Genomic DNA, 19791 nt, shown 5'->3' on the forward strand with positions numbered 1-19791 from the left:
GCACAAATTTTTGTGCACCGGGCCTCTAGTATTTATAGAAAACCCTAATATGCAAATAGACCGAATGGCGGAACAACCAAATAACCAGTCATTATGACGTGCGCTGACTACCAGGGGGCGCGCGCAGAACATGGCGAGTGTTAGCCAAGGCGGGATGGTGGAGCAGGTGAGTGGGGGCGCCAGATCAAGGTGGGGCACTGGTTGCTGTCATCGCTGCGAGCCTCTGGTGGTTACTAAAAATTCTTTGCTCCCATGTGCCACACTCGTGCCCAGCGCTCACACCTGCTGCCGGCACTGGCCCCGCTCGCACCCGCTGCTGGAGCCACTGCTCACACCCACTGCCAGGGCCCAGCACCAGTCCCAATTGCTCGGTGCCATCAGTGGGTGCGAATGGCAGCTACCGGCCCCGATCACCCCTAAGGGCTTCTCTACCCGCTCCCTGCTCCTGAGGGGTGATCAGGGCAGCATCCGCTGCTGACACCAGCTGATGGCACCGGCCCTGCTCACACCCAGTGGCGCCGGCCCCAATTGCTCCACACTGTCAGTGGGTGCGAGCAGGCCCGGTGCCATCAGTGCATGGGAGCAGCAGCAGCGGGAGCAGGGCTGCTGGCAGGCAGGGGGTCTGGGGGCCGTGGCGGGAAGGGCCAGGTGGGGGTGTGGAGGATGGGCTGAGACCCACCCCTGTGCCCACCACAGCCTTGCGGCCCACAGTTCCTGTCAAGGTGCACGAATTCATGCACTGGGCTCCTAGTCTATACTAATAAAAGGGTAATATGCAAATTGGTCATGACACCCTCACAGTCATGACCGGATATGCTAATTAGTCACGACCAGTATGCAAATTGACCATCATTCCAACACAATAATAAGAGAGGAATATGCTAATTAGCCCTGATATGCTAATTAGTCACAACCAGCATGCAAATTGACCATCACTCCAACACACAAGATGGCCACCCCCATGTGGCCACAAGATGGCCTGCAGGGGAGGGCAGTTAGGGGTGACCAGGCCGGCAGGGGAGGGCCGTTGGGGGCGATCGGGCTGGCAGGGGAACAGTTAGTCGTCGATCAGGCTGGCAGGGGAGTGGTTAGGGGGTGATCAGGCTGGCAGGCAGAAGCAGTTAGGGGCAATCAGGCAGGCAGGCGAGCGGCTGGGAGCCAGCAGTCCTGAATTGTGAGAGGGATGTCGAACTGCCCGTTTAAACTGTCTAAACAGGCAGTCAGACATCCCTCAAGGGGTACCAGATTGGAGAGGGTGCAGGCTGGGCTGAGGGACACCCCCCACCCCAGTGCATGAATTTCATGCACCGGGCCTCTAGTATATAATAAAAAAAGAGGAGAGTGTGGGGTTGGGAGGAACAGGCACATTTGAGAAAGAACCAAGTAGAAATGAAAAACAGAAACAATTTAATAAAAAATTCAGTAGCTGGCTTAAAGAGCAGTTTAGACACAGTTCAAGAGGGAGTTAGTGAGATGGAAGACTGATCTGACAAATCACCCAGAACACTGCACAGAGAAATAAAGAGTTGGAAAGTACTCGACAACAATTAAGGCACATGAAAAACGGAGTGCTAAGGTCTAAAATAAATCCAATGTAAATTACAGAAAGAGGGGTTAGTGAAAATAGGAAGAGGCAATACTTAAAGAGATTATGACTAAGAATTTGTCAGAATGGAAAAAAAAAGTATGACTATCCAATTTGAAGAATTACAAATCCTAAACTGAATGATTAATAATAAATCAATGTTTGATTGTAGAACACCAATGGCAAAAATAAGCATCTAAAGAAAACAGAAAAATTAAGATTATATCCTAGATCTCTCACTTACACGATGTTAGAGGCAAACATACAATCAGTAGGAGTGTGGGATCTTGAGTCAAAATACCTGATTGTGAAAGCCAGCTCTGTCTCTTGGATAAATATGTCATCTCTGATTTTGTTGTCTCACCCTAAAATGAATGCCTACCTCAGATGATTGGTGTAGTGTAGGTTAAATGACATCAGACAGAACATCAGACAGTCACACAGACATAGTTATATAGCATGTGACACACATAAGCACTCTGAAAACATCAGCTGCTAGTATTATAATTAAATTATTGATATTGTTTATGTTTCTATCTCCAGTGTTGAGAGCAACCACAACCACTAGAAAGTGTGCATGTGTGGGGAATGGGAAGAAGGGGACCTCCTGGAAAGAAAAACATCAGTGAGGAGACACCTCTATATTAATTCAGCCCAAAGTCTGTCTTGTCTCCTAATCATGCATTTGTGTGGAAAACTCCACAGCACAGCTAAGGCTGAGAGAACTGGACTGAGATTTGGGATACCATCCCCTACAGGAGAGACAAAGGTAACAATTTAACCTCAATCAATTTAAGCACCTACTCAAACAAACAAAACAAATCAATACTCTTTGAATGCATACTGGAGAATTCAGAGATTTTATAGCACATAATAGTCACAATATCCAGGTTCCAATCCGACCTTACTCAATAAACAAAACAAAAAAACAGGAAAACATGAACTAGGTAAAATAGAAAAAAAAAATCAAAACAGATTGACCCTAAAAGAACCTAAATGTTGGAATTTCAGACAATGATTTTAAAGCAACTATTATAAAATGCTTATGGATATAAAGGAAAAATATGCCTAAAATGAATGAAAACATAAGGAATCTCAGAAAAGAAATGTTAACTATAAAAAGACATCAAATGAAACTCAAAAATTCATTGCATGGACATACCAGAACACAGATAATAAAATAATGCCCCCAAATTCCCCATATTTGGTAAAATAAATAAATGTACATAATCAAGGATCTCAACAAATCCCAAGAAGATAAACACACAGAAAACCACACATAGATACATCCTAGTCAAACTGCTGCTACCGAAGATGATAATCTTGAAAGCAGCAGCAGAAAACAACCATTACATACAAGGAGTAATGATTCGCATGATCTCTGACTCCTCACCAGAAACAATGGAGGCAGAAGACCTTGGAAACACATATTTAAAGGACTGAAAGAAAAAACTGTCAATCCACAACTTCAAATCCAGTGAAAGATCCTTCCAGAATTAAGATGAAATAAAAACACTGTAAATTTAAAAAGAACAAAAACAAAAATCCTAAATTGTTTTTATTTTAAAAAATTTTAGCCATAACCGGTTTGGCTCAGTGGGTAGAGTGTCAGCCTGGGGACTCAAGGGTCCCAGGTTCGATTCAGGTCAAGGGCATGTACCTTGGTTGCGGGCACATCCCCAGAAGAGGGTGTGCAGGAGGCAGCTGATCAATGTTTCTCTCTCATCGATGTTTCTAACTCTCTATCCCTCTTCCTTCCTCTCTGTAAAAAGTCAATAAAACATATTTAAAAAAATAATTTTAATATGTTTTTATTGATTTTTAGAGAGAGAGGAAAGAGAAAGAGAAACACTGATGAGAGAGAAATATCAACATTGATCGGCTGCCTCCTACACACCCTCCACCAGGGATCGAGCCCACAACCCGGGCATGTGCCCTGACTGGAACTGAACCAGTCACCTCTTGGTGTAGGGGTCGATGCTCAACCACTGGTGGGGTACTTTTTAAATTTTTTATTTACCTATTTATTTTTATTGAGGTAACACTGGCTAATAACACTATGTAAATTTCAAGAATTTATTTGTTAGCGCACCCTTTAAACACAGCCAGTCAATGTAATCTACAGAAATGCTAAAAGAAATTCTGCAGAATGAAAAGGAATGACACCATTTGGAAGTGTTATCTTCAAATGAAATCAAGAGCATTGGAAATGGCAAATATGTGGGTAAATTTTTTTAAAAAATATTTTTCCTCTTAATTTCCTCAAAACATATATGATGCTTAAAGCAGTACAAAGCAGAAATTATAACTTCATATTGTGGAATTTATAACCTTGCAGATGTACTATATAATAAAAGGTATAACACAAAGTAGGAGGGGAATAATTGGAACTATACAGTTGTCAGGTTTCAACGTTTTACATAAAGTGGCGCATTATTAACTCTAAGTAGACTGTTTCTATCTCTGCAGCTAAACTCGGAGGCCCTTTAAACCCTGGGACTGTGTCATATGAGCCTGGAACACAGCAGACACTTAATAAATACTGGTTTCTATAGAAATCAGTCTCCGGAGACTTTGATTACCAAGATTCAATTCATGAGAGTCTAGCAGCCCCTGAGAAAGCTGAGAAAACCTAGTTTCCACAAAAATGAGGTGCAGCAAGTAGCCTCAAGCTGCCTGCAGCTGCACCCACGTGAGTTATAAAGCAGCCGAGACATTAATTCATTCAGTTCTGCTTGCAAAAATGAGAGAGCTGAGCTTCAGAAAAGAGAGAAGGCAGATCAAAGATTATAATATAACTGCTAAAATAAAATAATGAATTCTAACATTCAATATAAAGTACATGACTTATTCAAAAATATCCAATCATCCTAATGAATATAGTAGAATTAAATTTTGGTAATACATATTACGTTCAGAAGGAGGGGCAGAGAGGAAAGAGATGTAAAATTCATCTGAAATAGTAAGAAATCTGAATTATGGGGATTTGTTTTATTTTAAGAAGTGGAATTGCAGCTTTAATCCCCTCCAGAACAAAGAGAACCAGCCTCCGTGCTATCACTGATGGGCCCCACACTCTCAGACTGCGGCTCAGCCCCCAGCCAGCCAGGCTGCAAATCTACAGCCTGTCACCTGGCCTCCGAGGATAGACAGCTTGGGACAGCACATCCCCACGTGTGACACATGGAAGGTCCATTCAATGTCACTAAATCACACAGTGGGAAAATTATCCCTGGTTCATTCTGATTAAATCAGAGGAAGCTGCTCTTGGCACTGGTGAACGAGCACTTCCCGGACACTGGTGAATCTCCTTCTAACACAGAGCAGGTCTCAGGTTTGCAATCTTTGCAAGCAACTGTGGCCAGTCTAGATTTTAATTATGTTATTTTATTTTTGTCTTTTATTTTTGTGAAATTTCGTGTCAAACAACTGACACAAGTCTTGTAAAATGTGTTTAAATTAAAAAATTACCTGACATAAAGAAAAATATAGGTGGTATATAGATAAAGCAGAAATAGGAAAAGCAGGACACAAATGACTGGCTTCTGAAAAACACTGCATTCACGGAATCCAAGAAAAACATTCCCATCAATAACATCATGTTCATATGCGAATGGCAGTGACTTTTATTCCAAGTACTGAAAATCAACTTGTTTTTTTAATATACAGGTAATCATTTCCTCTTGTGTGACTCACCATCATAGCCCCTTTCAAAATGAAAAAATCCTACATGAGTCCACATTCATAAGATTATCTGTAATATTATTACTATTTACCTGGAAACAATGTACTGGATTTTTTTGAACTACAAATAAAAGGGCCAGAGTTTACTAAAATGGACATGCAAGAGATATTTGGGTTCGCTGGCCACCAAGTGAGTGATCAGAGCCAGCATTATCTTTAAGGCAATTTTGAAGGCATTCTGACCAGGTACTGAGATTAACAACCTCTTCCCATGATGTTTTAATATTTTCCTTTTATAAAGTCTTCAAAGACAAACTAAATTCATCAACAGCTGATGAACTATATAATAATATTAGAAGCCTGGTGCATGAAATTCATGCACAGGTAGGGTCCCTAGGCCTGGCCAGTGATGAGGGCAGATCAGGTTCCCCGCCTCCAGACCTCCCCTCTGCCTCCAGACCTCCCCTCCTCCTCCATCTCTCGCTCCCTCAGCACCCCGCCACCACCTGGTGGTCATGTCCTGCCATGTTCCGCACCACCCCCAGGTGGTAAGCACATGTCATAGCGAGTGATCGAACTCCTGGTCTGCCAGTCGAACTCCTGAGGGGACAATTTGCCTTTTATTATATAGGATAGCAAGATTTCTCAGCCTCAGCACTATTGAAGCGATTATTCTCTATGTGGGACTGTACACTGTAGGGTGTTCAGTTCACTAGATACCAAGAGCACCCACACTCTCCCCAAGTTATCACTATCAAAAATGTCTCCATGCCCTAGATGATTTGGCTCAGTGAATAGAGCACCGGCTCACAGACCGAAGGGTCCTGGGTTCAATTCAGGCCAAGCGTATATACCTCGATTGCAGGCTCCATATCTGGCCCTGATCACGGGGCTGTGCAGAGGCAACCCATAGACGTCTCTCTCACATTGATGTTTCTCTCTCTCTGTCTCTCCCTCTCCCTTCCACTGTCGCTAAAAATCAATGGAAAAATATCCTCAGGTGAGGATTAACAACAGCAACAACAAAAATGTCTCCAGACATTGCCCTGTGTCCCTAGCTAAGAACTACTGTTAGAGAGAAAGACACACCAGGTGTTAAAATCTAGACCTACACAGTTGCCTGAACAGCCCCTGGTGAGTGATGGTCCCACAGAGAGAGAGGTTTCAGGTCAGCAGGAACGACCTGACCCACCTTTGCCTCTCTGACCTCAGCTCCCACTCTTCCTTTTGCCCGTCATGCCCTTTCTCTGGCCATGAGGCTCTTTGTTATCTCCCAAACGATTCAGTCACTTTCTTGGCTAAGGGCTGTTGCCCTGACTGGTGTCTCCCTCTGCCTAGACTTCTCCCCAAGACATCCTCTCTGATAACTGCCTTCTCCTCTTTAGAATCTTTGCCCATTCATTCTCTCAGCGTGGCCCTCCCTGACCACCTTATTTTGAAACTGCAAGCCTCCCACCCACACTACCCCCCGCCTTACCCTGATCTACATTCTATTTTTCCAGAGAACTCATCACCTTCTAACACACAGAATGTTTACTTCCTATGTTCACTGTTTACCAGCTGGTCCACTCCCCCACCTCTGCCCCTGCGCCCTCTTGTGTTTTGTTTAAAATACAAAAAAGAAAAAAGAAACATTGACCGTGATTGCCCTTATGTGCTTTCCATGCCATGACGAACTTTTGAGTAAAAGCGCTTTCACAGTTTCTACCCCATGTTAGGTTCATTGGCAAGTTTATACAGGACATCACTAACCCTTTACCAAAAATGATTAGTAATTTAAAGCCAACAGAGACCATCAGGAGAAAAGCTTGCAAGAACTATCAGTTTGATTCACAGGGTGGGTGGCCTCTCCATCACACCTTATGCTCAGCACCCTGTCCCCTGCCCAGACCACCTGCCACCATGTTTCCTTGAGCCGAACGGCCCATATCCCGGCAACTCTGTTGCATCACACTCAGCAGCTATGGCTGCCACCTTCCCTCCAGGGGACAGTCCAAGTTTAGAAACCCAGCTAACCATCTAAGAGATATACAGCTCACCTCCACTGTCCAACCAAAACCAGGTGGTCCTGAAGCAGTAGTCTTGAGCTTACACAACCAAAGACAAGACTGAATCTTCTGTAATGGGGTCCTGATCAGTTTGCAAAGAATAACAGAGTCTAGCATCCTTTGACCCTGATGTTAGATAACTAAGGGGGGAAAAGGCTCTTCCCTGATCAACAATCTCACCAGAAAAACAATTTCTGGAACCTACAACTCAGGGAAAACAAAGATTTACCCTCCTCTATGCTAACTAGTTACTCAAGGGTTACCTTCTAAAAATAATGAACACTGTCAGTATATTCATCATTTAAAGCAGAGTGGGCATAAAATAAACTGGATGAGGATGCTCCAGTGAAAACACACAATGGGCCCAGGAGCACCTGCCTATGTGGCAGTGGTTTTCACAAAACTCTAATCTGTTTTAAAACACTAAGTACGAATTAATGTTTTAAGTACAATGCTAAGTGAATATGTTTACAGGTTCAAAGTACAGCAGACACAATCTAGTAAAAAGAAAGAAAATAAATTGTATAGGTCATTTTGCATCAAGAAAAGGATCAAAGATCTAGTACAAAAATAGAAAGATTATTAAGAGCGAACCCACCTCAAATATACTATCTTCTGCATGGCTAACTTCATGTGACAACAGTAAACCGTAACTCAATATTCAACAGAGTACTAGTGATCAGAGATGAAAATGACATGGTCCTCCGACTCCAAAAGCTCCCAAGGGAACACGATTGTCATACACATAACAACCCACAATTCTCCAAAGCGAGAGCCACAAGATAAAGGTATAAATAAACTGGGGAGGTAACCAGGCCCACTAGGAAAAGGGAGAAGGAGATGCTTCGCTAGAAGTGACATTTGAGTTAGGTTCTGAAAATCAAGTAGGAATCTTGATCTTGGAAAGAAAGAGGATGTGGGCCAGGGACAAAGAACATTCCAGATGAAGGAGAGAACAGGGTGGAGCAAAGTGCACTGAGCATCCCCTTCCTCCCAGGAAGTCAGAGATTTCCCATGAGCCACCGAGCCCTGACTAAGTAGCCTCGCTAGAACTGGTTTTAAGCCAAAAGGTGAGAAAAAATAAACACAATAAAACATACCCAGTGAGATACCTTTATTGGCCCAGATGTGAACAGAGGTAGAGACAGAGGCAGAATGTTACAGCGAGTCTAACCCGGCAAGCATTTTCATTAAGAATCCCTTCTCCAGGCATTCCCAATATTTACGATTCTCCATTCAACATGTCACCCTGTCACTATAACTCTAGGTGAGATATGCCACCCTGGGCCAGCCCAATTATCCATTCGATCCAATATCTGTCTCTGACACGGCACTGGGGGACATTGGTTGGAAGAACATGATAGATGTGGCCCACTCTGTCCGTCTTAAAATGTTAGGGGATTAGTGGGTCACCATCAAGAAGGAGGTTATTTAGTCTATTTGCCAAATTTGTACTAAAAAACAACCACAGAGGAATGTATTAATGTAGAACTTACATAATTGATCATTTCTTAGAGCTTCTCATTAGCCACTCTTCAATGAACAATACCCAGTCTCTGCACGAAAATGATTTGGGGGGAACCAGAGTAAATCATTCATTAATGTGTTATTTAAAGTGGTCTCATTGTTCTTGCTAACAGGCTTATAAATACAAATGCAGATTCCTAAGTTGGGACTACCTCTAACAGGGTAGACCAACCTGACCCATCTAAAAGATAAAGAACACTTCTGATTCTTCACTGGCTTTGAGGGAAAACTGATGCCGGCAACAGTGCAGGTCCTTGTTGACTTAACTAAATTTCAACAGCAAGTTGCACAGGCAAACTTTCTCCATAGAAATGCCATTCTCTAACAAGACCCAGGCTGATTTATCAGCTCTTGTATAAGCAAATCTGGCCAATGCATAATGCTTCATATTGCAAATCTTTGAGGGCCACCAATGGTTATTACCAGCACTACACAATAGCTGGCTGGAAAGACCAACTTAATTCATGAGCAGCCGTCCTTTCTACACCGTGCATACATGGAAATTCCTCTTTGATTTGTGGCTTTAATCACAGCTTCCAAAACCTGTCATTATTTATGAGTCTGACTTTTATACTGACGGTCAATGGGAAACATTTACTCCAGTTACCTGATAGGAAGGAACTCTGCAGTCCAGGCACATCGTGTGCTCCATTTTGATATTGCACACCTGTTTTCCCGCCAACTCACCGGATTGGGAACAGAGTTGGAGGAGTCTGGAGTGCTAGAGTCTACATTGGACTAATGAGTGGAACAATATTACTTAAAAATGCAGTGACTTCTCTAGGCTGCCTCAAGATAGACTGGAAAAGAAAAGAAGGTTATAAAAGAAAACAACCTATATGTGCATGTGGGTCTCTATCTTCAGACTGTTCAATATATTTGAAACTATCAAGTAATGCTGACCAGCATGAAGTCACCTCTCTACTGACCCCTTAACCAAACTGCTAGGAAGGTGGTCTTTGTCCTCCTGGAAAGCAGCCAGCTCTGCCCTGGATGCAACCAGTCCCGCTCCTGTCCTACACCTCACGCTCCGCACTCATCCGCCTCCTTTCTGCTCTCTGCCATCTTCCCTTTTCACTAACTCATTCCCCACAGTTCAGTTATGCTCCCTCATACCTTGATTTTAAAAAATCAATATTTGGGGGAGGGGAGGATGAAGTATAACATTCATACAGAAAAGGGTACAAATAATGAATTTTCACAAAACTAAACACATTCGAGTAACCAGCATTCAGCTCAAGAAAAACTGCTAGCAGCATTTTCTAAAACTCCTCGTGCTCCCTCCACTCACTTCACCCCCGGAATGACCACTCTCCTGCCTCTTTATCACCTAGATTAGCTTTGCTTGTCTTGTCCTTTGTATCCACAAAATCATGTAGTTTGTACCCTTCTCTGTCTGGTTTCTTTCACTCATCATTACGTTGGTGAAGTTCATCCACATTCTCGCCTACAGCTGTAGATCACTCGCTCTTACAACTGCGTAGTTTTCCACTGTGTAAACACAACCACAATTTATAACCCACTGTTCTCATGATGGACATCTGGGTGGGTTTTAGCCTTTGACTATTAAGAATAGTGCTCCCATAACCATGTCTTTTTGAGAGCCTATGTCATGTTTTGTTGGGCATATAACCAGGAATGGAATTGTTGGGCCATTCAAATCCTTCTTTTTTTTTTTTTTTAAACATTTTCAGAGTAGATAGAAATAATGCAAATGTGTTCTGGGCTCTTGTACCCAAGAACAAAAGCAACTGACCTCAACCTTTCCAGCCCTTCCAGCCACTGATTCTTGAAAAGCGGCATCCCCTGCCAGGCTGTCAGCTCCCAAGAGCAGTGGTAGTTTTTGTACCACTACCTGGGTTACTTCCTAAAACAGAAATCCCAGCAAAACATCCCCGGATGCCCTATTGCCTCTCAGGTCAAGTCTAAGCCCTGTGGCTGATGAGGCATTCTTCCCTGTATGCCCCCAACCCCACCTCCCCAGTCTCATCCCACTATTCCCTTCAGAGACACCCCTTGTTCCCCAGTGTCTGACCTTCTCACTATGACTCTACCTCTCTCTGTCTGAAATGTCCATCACCCACTCAAAGGGCACCCTCCTCCCTACTCCTGGCAGATGGAGTCACTATTTTCTTTTTAAATATATTTTATTGATTTTTTACAGAGAAGAAGGGAGAGGGATAGAGAGTTAGAAACATCGATGAGAGAGAAACATCGATCAGCTGCCTCCTGCACACTCCCCACTGGGTATGTGCCCGCAACTAAGGTACATGCCCTTGACCGGAATCGAACCTGGGACCTTTCAGTCCACAGGCCGACGCTCTATCCACTGAGCCAAACCGGCCAGGGCAATTTTCTTAACGCCCAACTCTGTCCACACTTCTGACAGACTGGCTCTGCACTATCTCTACACAGGCACCTCCCCTCCAGGCAAGAGCATCTCTAAGGTGGAACCCAAGGCTTCTTCATACTTCTACCCCCAGTGCCCTCCGCAGGCTGGCACTCTGGAGGACATGGAGAAACATGTGTTACATGGATGACTCACTTCCCACGTGGAAAGCAACCACCTGCCCTCATCTCTTCCCCCCCCCCCCCCCCCAGGGTTAAGACTAAGTGGTGTTTTAAAGGTCAAAACCACTTTCTCTTTCATTAGCTGGGTTTTGTTGCAGATTTTCTGTTTAAAATACCTTAAATTTGTGATGTAGAAAGCCATTTAAATTCTTTTTAAACAGAGACCAGTTCAGGGAATCTCTGATCATCTGTTTGCCTCACAGGAAATGGAAAATACAAACAACAAAAGTGAAATGCATTGCGATTTCTCAGAAGGGAAGCAAAAGTTGATTCTGCTTCCACTGCTCTGACTCTTTTGTTCCTTGCCACCCTCATCCTGCTGGGAGAAAACAGGTACATGTTTTTATCCTCAACACAGCAACAGGAAAAATGAGACGTGAAGTTTGAGCAACTGGTCAAGGGTTACTCAACAAAGCAGAGGTTGAGCTAGCAAAAAGCTCAGCTCTTCAAACTGAAACTAGTAGGAAAGATAACCTATTAGGCTGGCTCAGCTAATTGACAGACTTATGGGCTCTGATAGAATGAAATCAGCTTGATTTAAAACAGGGGTTGGCAAACTACACCCTGTGGGCCAAATCCAGCCCACTGCCTGTGTTTGTAAATAAAGTTTTATTAGGAAACAGCCATGCCCATTTGTTTATGTTCTGTCAGTGAGTGCCTCCAGGCTATCACATCTTCAGTGGTGACATTAGAACTTCTGGCTTGAAAAGCCTAAAATATTTACTATCTCATCCTTTACATAAAAGAAAATGTTTGCCCATCTTTGATTTAGAAAATAGTTTATGTCTAGATTTTGTTCTCTTTCCCAAGATTAACAAATTCAAGTTTCTGTTCCTGTTCAAACTATTTCACTTAATGGGAGGTTTTTGTTTTGTTTTTTTTAATCAACTCTCGATTCAAGTTTACAGGAGAGAAAAAGTTCAGTGGCTTGGTTTTAGGCTCAAATTAGTATAGTTTCTCTGCTTTGGGGGCACGCAGCTTGATTGTGGTCCTTGAGCAGAACATTTTCACAACCTGGAACAAAGTGAGCAGCTGCAATGCAACTCTTCTTGCTCTGGAGGATGTCTTTTATTCCAGCTCAAACATACACTGCTCCTTCCAGCACTAAGATTGAAAGAGTCTATCTTTATTCCTCTGACTTTGCTAATCCTAGTCTCAACAAAGGTCCGATATCATTTGTTCACACCTACTTCCAACTTCTTTCACAGATAGCTCTTAAAAACTAAACGTTTGAAAAGAAATACAGTGTTCCCCTAATACTAACATATTCTATGAGTCTGTCTTTTGAAGCTGAATGCATCCAACAATAACTGCAGCCAACTTCAGAATTGCAATCCAGGTTTCCAACTCCTTGTGCAGATTTTAAAAATTTGTATTATGGAAAAATTTTTTTAAAACTTTGTATTATGGAAACTTTCAAATGTATGCAAAAATAGAACAGTATAATAAACCCCAACAATCAGCTTAAGTATCGATATTCTACTATTTTTCCCGTTATCCTTCTCCCCAACTTTTTGCTTGTTTATTGTTTGTTGCAGTATTTGAAAACAGACCTCACACATCGAATCATTTCATCCATAAATATTTGTTTCTGTTTGATAAGACCCTTCTCCTTTGAACAAAACTGTGACACCAATATTATATCCAACAAAATTAACAATAATTCTTTTTAAAAATATATATTTTATTGAATTTTTACAGAGAGGAAGGGAGAGGGATAGAGAGTTAGAAACATGGATGAGAGAGAAACATCAATCAGCTGCCTCCTGCACACCTCCTACTCGGGATGTGCCCGCAACCAAGGTACATGCCCTTGACCGGAATGGAACCTGGGACCTTTCAGTCCGCAGGCCGACACTCTATCCACTGAGCCAAACCCGTTAGGGCAACAATAATTCTTGTCAATAATTCTTAACATAATCTAATACCCAGTCCAAATTCAGTTCTCCCCAACTGTCTCAATAACATCTTTTTATAACTGGTTTGTTCAACCAGGGATCCAAATTTTACCACAAACTATATTTTGTTGCTAAGTTTCTTTATATCTATAATAGTTTCCCCTCAATTTTTTTTCACTCACTACTGGTATACACTTAATTCTAACTGGCCAAGTAAACCTTACCAAGAGTAATTCCTCATCAACCTCCACATGTTTGTGAGCACACCCAAACATTCACAAGCCCTTATGCCCCATAGGCACGGGTTCACACAGCTCCACCTTCCACATGCAGTCCACCACCGGGACCAATACAGCAGGCCATCCACACACACTGCTCTCAAGAGAAGGAAGTTAGATTGCTTCAGCAACCTAATTCTCTAAAATTAAATCTTTTCTATGTTGCAATGGCCCGAAGACTCAGAATGATTTAAAGAAACAAGGCATCCATTCATTATGGCTTCTTTTTTAAGATACCCAAATTTAATCAAGAATCACAAAGTAAATCAGACAAGCCTTCTAATCCGTTACTGTCACCGGTAACAACATTAATTGAACACCTAGATCATGCAGAACATTGGGTTATAAAAAGGATGACCTGTGTCCCTGCCCAAAGCCACATATGGCCAAAATGGAATGGTTATTGCATCATTCAGATAAACACGCTCAAGAATGACAAGAGGCATAGAACAACACAACACAACCCAACACCCATGCCCTTGCCATCAGGTTGACACTATTTGTGAGGTTTGTGTGATGGAATAAGATGAACAAGAGTCAGAAGGACAGAGTCTGATGGCTAGTTCTACCATGTACGAATCGTGCCACATGGGATAAGTTACTTAAGCTCTCTGACTCTCAGTTTCATCATCACCTACCTCACTGAGCACCAGCTGTTAACAATGAATCAGAAAATCTTATATGGAAGTCTAGCAAAAATGATTATTAAAATAATAATAACATCACTGAATATAATACTCATTATGCCAGGCACTGGGCTAAAACGTTTTATGTGTACTATATCTCATCTAATCCTCACATCAGTCCTATGAGTCATATCCCTATTCTCATGTCATTTTCCAGATGAAGAAATTGAACAGAGTGAGTGATCTGTCCAAGCTGACACAGCTAAAGGAAGGAAGTGGGTCACAGGGCCTCAGGGTTCCTGCTGTCAATCATGGCAGCATAATGCCTCCCAAACACCAACACAATCAAGTGTAAAGATGGGACCCAGGGCAGCATAAATTATTGGGGGAGTGGGGCACAGGCCCTCCTTTTATGGCTATTAAAGCAATTATATTGTAAGGTCATAAGGTACAGCACCCCACAACCCAAACTCCTGCTCAAACGGGAAGCCCCAGGAGGCTCCCAGAGTTGCCCTACTCAAGGCATGGGTATGTTCAGAGCCATAATGGTAGTTTCCTTCCTAACTGGGGCAAATCTTCAGCTGTTTGCTAAAGAGGATTTAAGGCCATTTTTATTACAAGCCTCTAAAACCCAATATTTGTTGAAACAGGACCAAAGTAAAAACATCATAATTTTTTTCTATATAATCTCTTACTTCCTTTTTGTATGGCTATTGTATACAAAAAAGACTGAAGGAAGCTAGCGACCAGGAAAGAGCGCCAATTGCCTGCAGCTACCATGCTTTGAGCAGCTCACCCTAGCTAAGTGGAAAAGGCAACTGAAGGACTGAGGACCTGGGAAACAGTCCCAGCAGACCTCTGGCCCACAGCCATGGCAGTGAAGCCAATTTGAACCTCTTACCTCCTCAGATTTCACCCAGTCAACCCCCTGAACTGTAAGAAATAATAAAATGCTGTTGGTTTAAGCCACCATGTTTTGGGGTGGTTTGGTAGATAACTAAACAGCGAGAAATCCACTTTTCCAGCCAGAATGAATATCACATCTGAGTGAGAGGTACCTTCACCATAGTAGCTCACTGTGGTTTATCAATAGAAATGCTACATTCCTTCCATTCAAGGATGCCCATCGGCTGAAACATTCGGCTCAGTAAACCCAGTGTCTACACTGTACCTCGGTCAACAGTGTTAAATAATATGAACAATCATAGTAATGACAGTAATAATAGCAGCTAATATTTACCAAGTATTACTTCTTATAAGGCTTCACACTAAACCTTTTATTAATTTAACCTTCACAAAAGCCTTTTTGGATCACTAATATGCCCATCTATAAAATGGGCATATTAGTGATCACCCTCTGGCCATCTGACTCCAGAAGCCATGTCCTAACCATCGCCTTCAGTGCCTCTTCCAGTACTATTCTACTTTTTAAAAACTGCCTCCCTCTAAAAGAGATAACTTGCCTAAACGATTTAAACTATAAACACCAACTCTTATTATTAGAAACTTTGAGGCCAGCGTTACCCTAACTCCAAAACCATATAAAGACACTAGAAAGAAAGAGAATTACAGGACAATATCCCTGATGAAAATAGATGCTAAAATCCTCAACAAAATATTAGCAAATTGCATCCAGCAATATATTAAAAAGATCATACACCATGACCAAGTGGGATTTATTCTGGGGATGCAAGGCCAGTACAGTATTCACAAATCAATAAATGTGATACATCACATAAACAATTTGAAAGACAAAAATCACATGATCATATCAATAGACGCAGAGAAAGCATTTGACAAAATCTAACACCCATTTTTGATAAAAATTCTCAGCAAAGTGGGAATAGAGGGAGCATATCGCAACATGATAAAGGCCATATATGACAAACCTACAGCCAACATCATACTCAATGGGTAAAAACAAAGAACAGGAACAAGACAGATATGTCTGCTTTCACCACTTTTTTTTTTTTATTGATTAAGGTATTACATATGTGTCCTTATCCCCCCTTCACCCCCACCCCCACCCCATTAGCCTTGTTTTTGGGACACTATTTCAACATTGACCCACAGGTTCAAGGCAAAACTCTCACCCCCACTCATGCCCTCACCCCCCTGGTGTCTGTGTCCATTTGTTAGGCTTGTATGCAAGCATACAAATCCTTTGGTTGATCTCTCCCCCCTATCCCCGCCCTCCCCTACCTTTCCACTGAGGTTTGACAGTCTGATCGATGCTTCTCTATCTCTGGATCTATTTTTGTTCATCAGTTTATGTTGTCCATTATATTCCACAAATGAGTGAGATCATGTCATATTTATCTTTCTCTGACTGTTTTATTTCGCTTAGCATAATGCTTTCCAGTTCCATCCATGCTGTTGCAAATGATAAGAATTCCTTCTTTTTTACTGCAGCGTAGTATTCCATTGTGTAGATGTACCAGTTTTTTTATCCACTCATCTGCTGATGGGCACTTACACTTTTATTGAACATAGCACTGGAAGTCCTAGCCACAGAGATCAGACAAGAAGAAAAAATAAAAGGCATCCAAATTGGAAAGGAGGAAGTAAAAGTCTCATTATTTGCAGATGACATGATATTGTACATAGAAAACCCTAAAGACTCCACCTATAACTACTAGATTCAATAAATGAATTTGGCTATGTAGCAGGATACAAAATCAACACCCAATAATTGAATGCTTTTTTAAACATCACTAATGAATTCTCAGAAAGAGAAACTAAACAAGCAATCCCATTTACCATTGAAACAAAAAATTAAAATACTTAGGAATAAACTTAGCTAAGCAGGCAAAACACCTGTACTTGGAAAACCACAGGACTTGAAAAAAGAGATAGAAGAAGATATAAACAAGTGGAAGAATATACCATGTTCATGGATTCATAGAATCACCATCATTAAAATGTCCATACTGTCCAATCTACAGGTAATCTACAGATTCAATGCAATCCCTATTAAAATACCAATGGCATATTTCACGGATCTAGAACAAATACTCCAAAAATTTATATGGAACCAAAAAAGACCCTGAATAGCCACAGCAATCTTGAGAATGAAGAACAAAGTTAGAGGAATTACAATACCAGATTTCAAGTTATACTACAAAGCCACCATAATCAAACAGCCTGGTACTGGCACAAGAACAGGCATATAGAGCAATGGAACAGAACAGAGAACCCAGAAATTGACACAAGCCATTACGCTCAATTAATATTCGACAAAGGAGGCAAGAGCATACAATGGAGTCCAGACAGTCTCTTCAATAAATGGTGTTGGGAAAATTGGACAGATACATGCAAAAAAATGAAACTAGACCACCAACTTATACCATACACAAGAATAAATCAAAATGGATAAAAAGCTTAAATGTAAGTCGTGAAATCATAAAAATTCTAGAAGAAACCATAGGAATCAAAATCTCAGACATCTCTTATAACAATATGTTTATGGATACATCTCCTGCAGCGGTTCTCAACCTGTGGGTCGTGACCCCTTTGGCGGTCGAACGACCCTTTCACAGGGATCGCCTAAGACCATACTGCATATCAGATATTTACATTACGATTCATAACAGTAGCAACATTACAGTTATGAAGTAGCAACGAAAATAATGTTATGGTTGGGGGTCACCACAACATGAGGAACTGTATTTAAAGGGCCAGAAGGTTGAGAACCACTGCGACCTAGGGCAAAGGAAACTGAGAAGAAATAAACAAATGGGACCACATCAAAATAAAAAGCTTCTGCACAGCAAAAGAAACCATCAATAAAACAAAAAGGGAGCCCACTGCAACCATACATCTGATAAAGGGGTTAGTATCCAAAATATATAAGGAACTCATACAACTTAACAGAAGGAAGACAAACAATCCAATTAAAAAATGGGCAAAGGATCTAAATAGACACTTCTCCAAAGTGGACATAGAGATGGCAGAGAGACATGAAAAAATGCTCAAGATCACTGATCAGCAGAGAGATGCAAATTAAAACAATAATAAGGTATCACCTCACACCTGTCAGAATGGCTACCACCAACAAATCAACAAATGACAAGTGCTGGCGAGGATGTGGAGAAAAGGGATCCCTAGTTCACTGCTGGTGGGAATGCAGACTGGTGCAGACATTATTGAAAACAGTATGGATTTTCCTCAAAAAATTAAATATGGATCTGCCATTTAACCCAGTGATCTCACTTCTAGGAATATATCCTAAGAAACCCAAAACACCAATCAGAAAGAATGTAAGCATCCATATGTTCATAGCAGCACAATTTACAATAGCTAAGATCTGGAAACAGCCCAAGTGCCCCATTAGTAGATGAGTGGATAAAAAAGCTGTGGTACATTTATAGCATGGAGTATTATGCAGCTGTAAAAAAGAAGGATCTCTTCCCTTTTGAGACAGCATGGAGGGACCTAGAGAGTATCATGCTAAGTGAAATAAGTCAGTCAGAGAAAGACAAGTATCACATGATCTCACTCATATGTGGAATCTAAGTAACAAAATAAACTGATGAACGGAATGGATCCAGAGACATGGAATCATGGAACAGAGTGCGGAATCTCAGAGGGGAGGTGGGGGAGGGTGGGAGGCAATCAACCAAGGAATTTGTGTGAATATATGCATGGCCCATGGACACAATGGGGCGATGATGGTCTGGGGTTGGGGCAGGGGCAGGCTGGAGGGGGCAAATGGGGAAAAAAGGGGGACATTTGTAATACTTTCAACAATAAAGAATTACTGAAAATAATAATATGAACAACTATAGTAATGATAGTAATAATGGCGGCTAATTTACCAAGTGTTACTTACAAGGCTTCACACTAAACCTTTTATTAATTTAACCTTTACAAAAGCCCTTTTGGATCACTAATATGCTCATTTTATAGATAAGGCCACTGAGGCTCAGAGTGGAACAGGATTTCACCCTCTGGCATCTGACTCCAGAAGCCATGCTCCTAACCACGGCCTTCGGTGCCCCTTCGAGTACCACTGTGCTTTTTAAAAGTTGCCTCCCTCTAAAAGAGATAACTTGCCGAAACGATTTAAACCATGAACACCAACTCTTATTATTAGGAACCCTGGAGATGGAAAGGGAAGAGCAGCGTGTGACTTCCATTAATGTTAGCTGCTTTGGCAATGTGCACAGGCCCCCTTCACCAGGGAGCACCGGAATGAGTGGATTTTCTGCTCTCCCCCTGGACAGGGAGCTTCTGAGAGCTCTCCTGTTCTGGTTCATCTATGTAGGTCCAGAGCAAGCAGGCGCTCAAGAAACGTTTGCTGAACGGAAAGGAAAGCTTCCTTCCCACAAAGGTGAGCTTGCCCTTCCAGGATGGCCTCTCCCCCAGCCATGAGCCCTCACAGGGATGCGAGAGGAAATGAGATGACAGGTGGGGGCAGGAGAAGGGGATGCACGCGAGAGACGCAGGTGCCAGCGATCTACGAGGGACCAGAGAGGAGCCAGGCTGGTGCCCAGGACACCTGCGAAGTCCGTGCAACTCCGCGGGGCCACCCGCAGAGCGGGACCTCCCAGCTCCCGGGCACTGAGGAGTCCC

The 19791-nt window shown here is 42.2% G+C and overlaps 1 protein-coding gene across 6 annotated transcripts in view; it reads right to left on the reverse strand.

The window, feature by feature from the left end:
• LOC102249786 (putative serine/threonine-protein phosphatase 4 regulatory subunit 1-like) overlaps window positions 1–19791 on the reverse strand; it is a 78213-nt gene that overhangs the window by 57800 nt on the left and 622 nt on the right. The window contains exon 1 of one of the 6 annotated variants that reach the window (XM_014528811.1): window positions 16420–16439. The exons of the other annotated variants lie outside the window; for them this stretch is intronic. The gene's annotated coding sequence lies outside the window, so the exon portion shown is untranslated. Of the gene's footprint in view, window positions 1–16419; window positions 16440–19791 lie in introns of those variants that run through there. 6 annotated transcript variants of the gene reach the window in all.

Source organism: Myotis brandtii, unplaced genomic scaffold (genome assembly GCF_000412655.1).
Source record: "Myotis brandtii unplaced genomic scaffold, ASM41265v1 scaffold653, whole genome shotgun sequence".
Classification (NCBI taxonomy): Eukaryota; Metazoa; Chordata; class Mammalia; order Chiroptera; family Vespertilionidae; genus Myotis; species Myotis brandtii.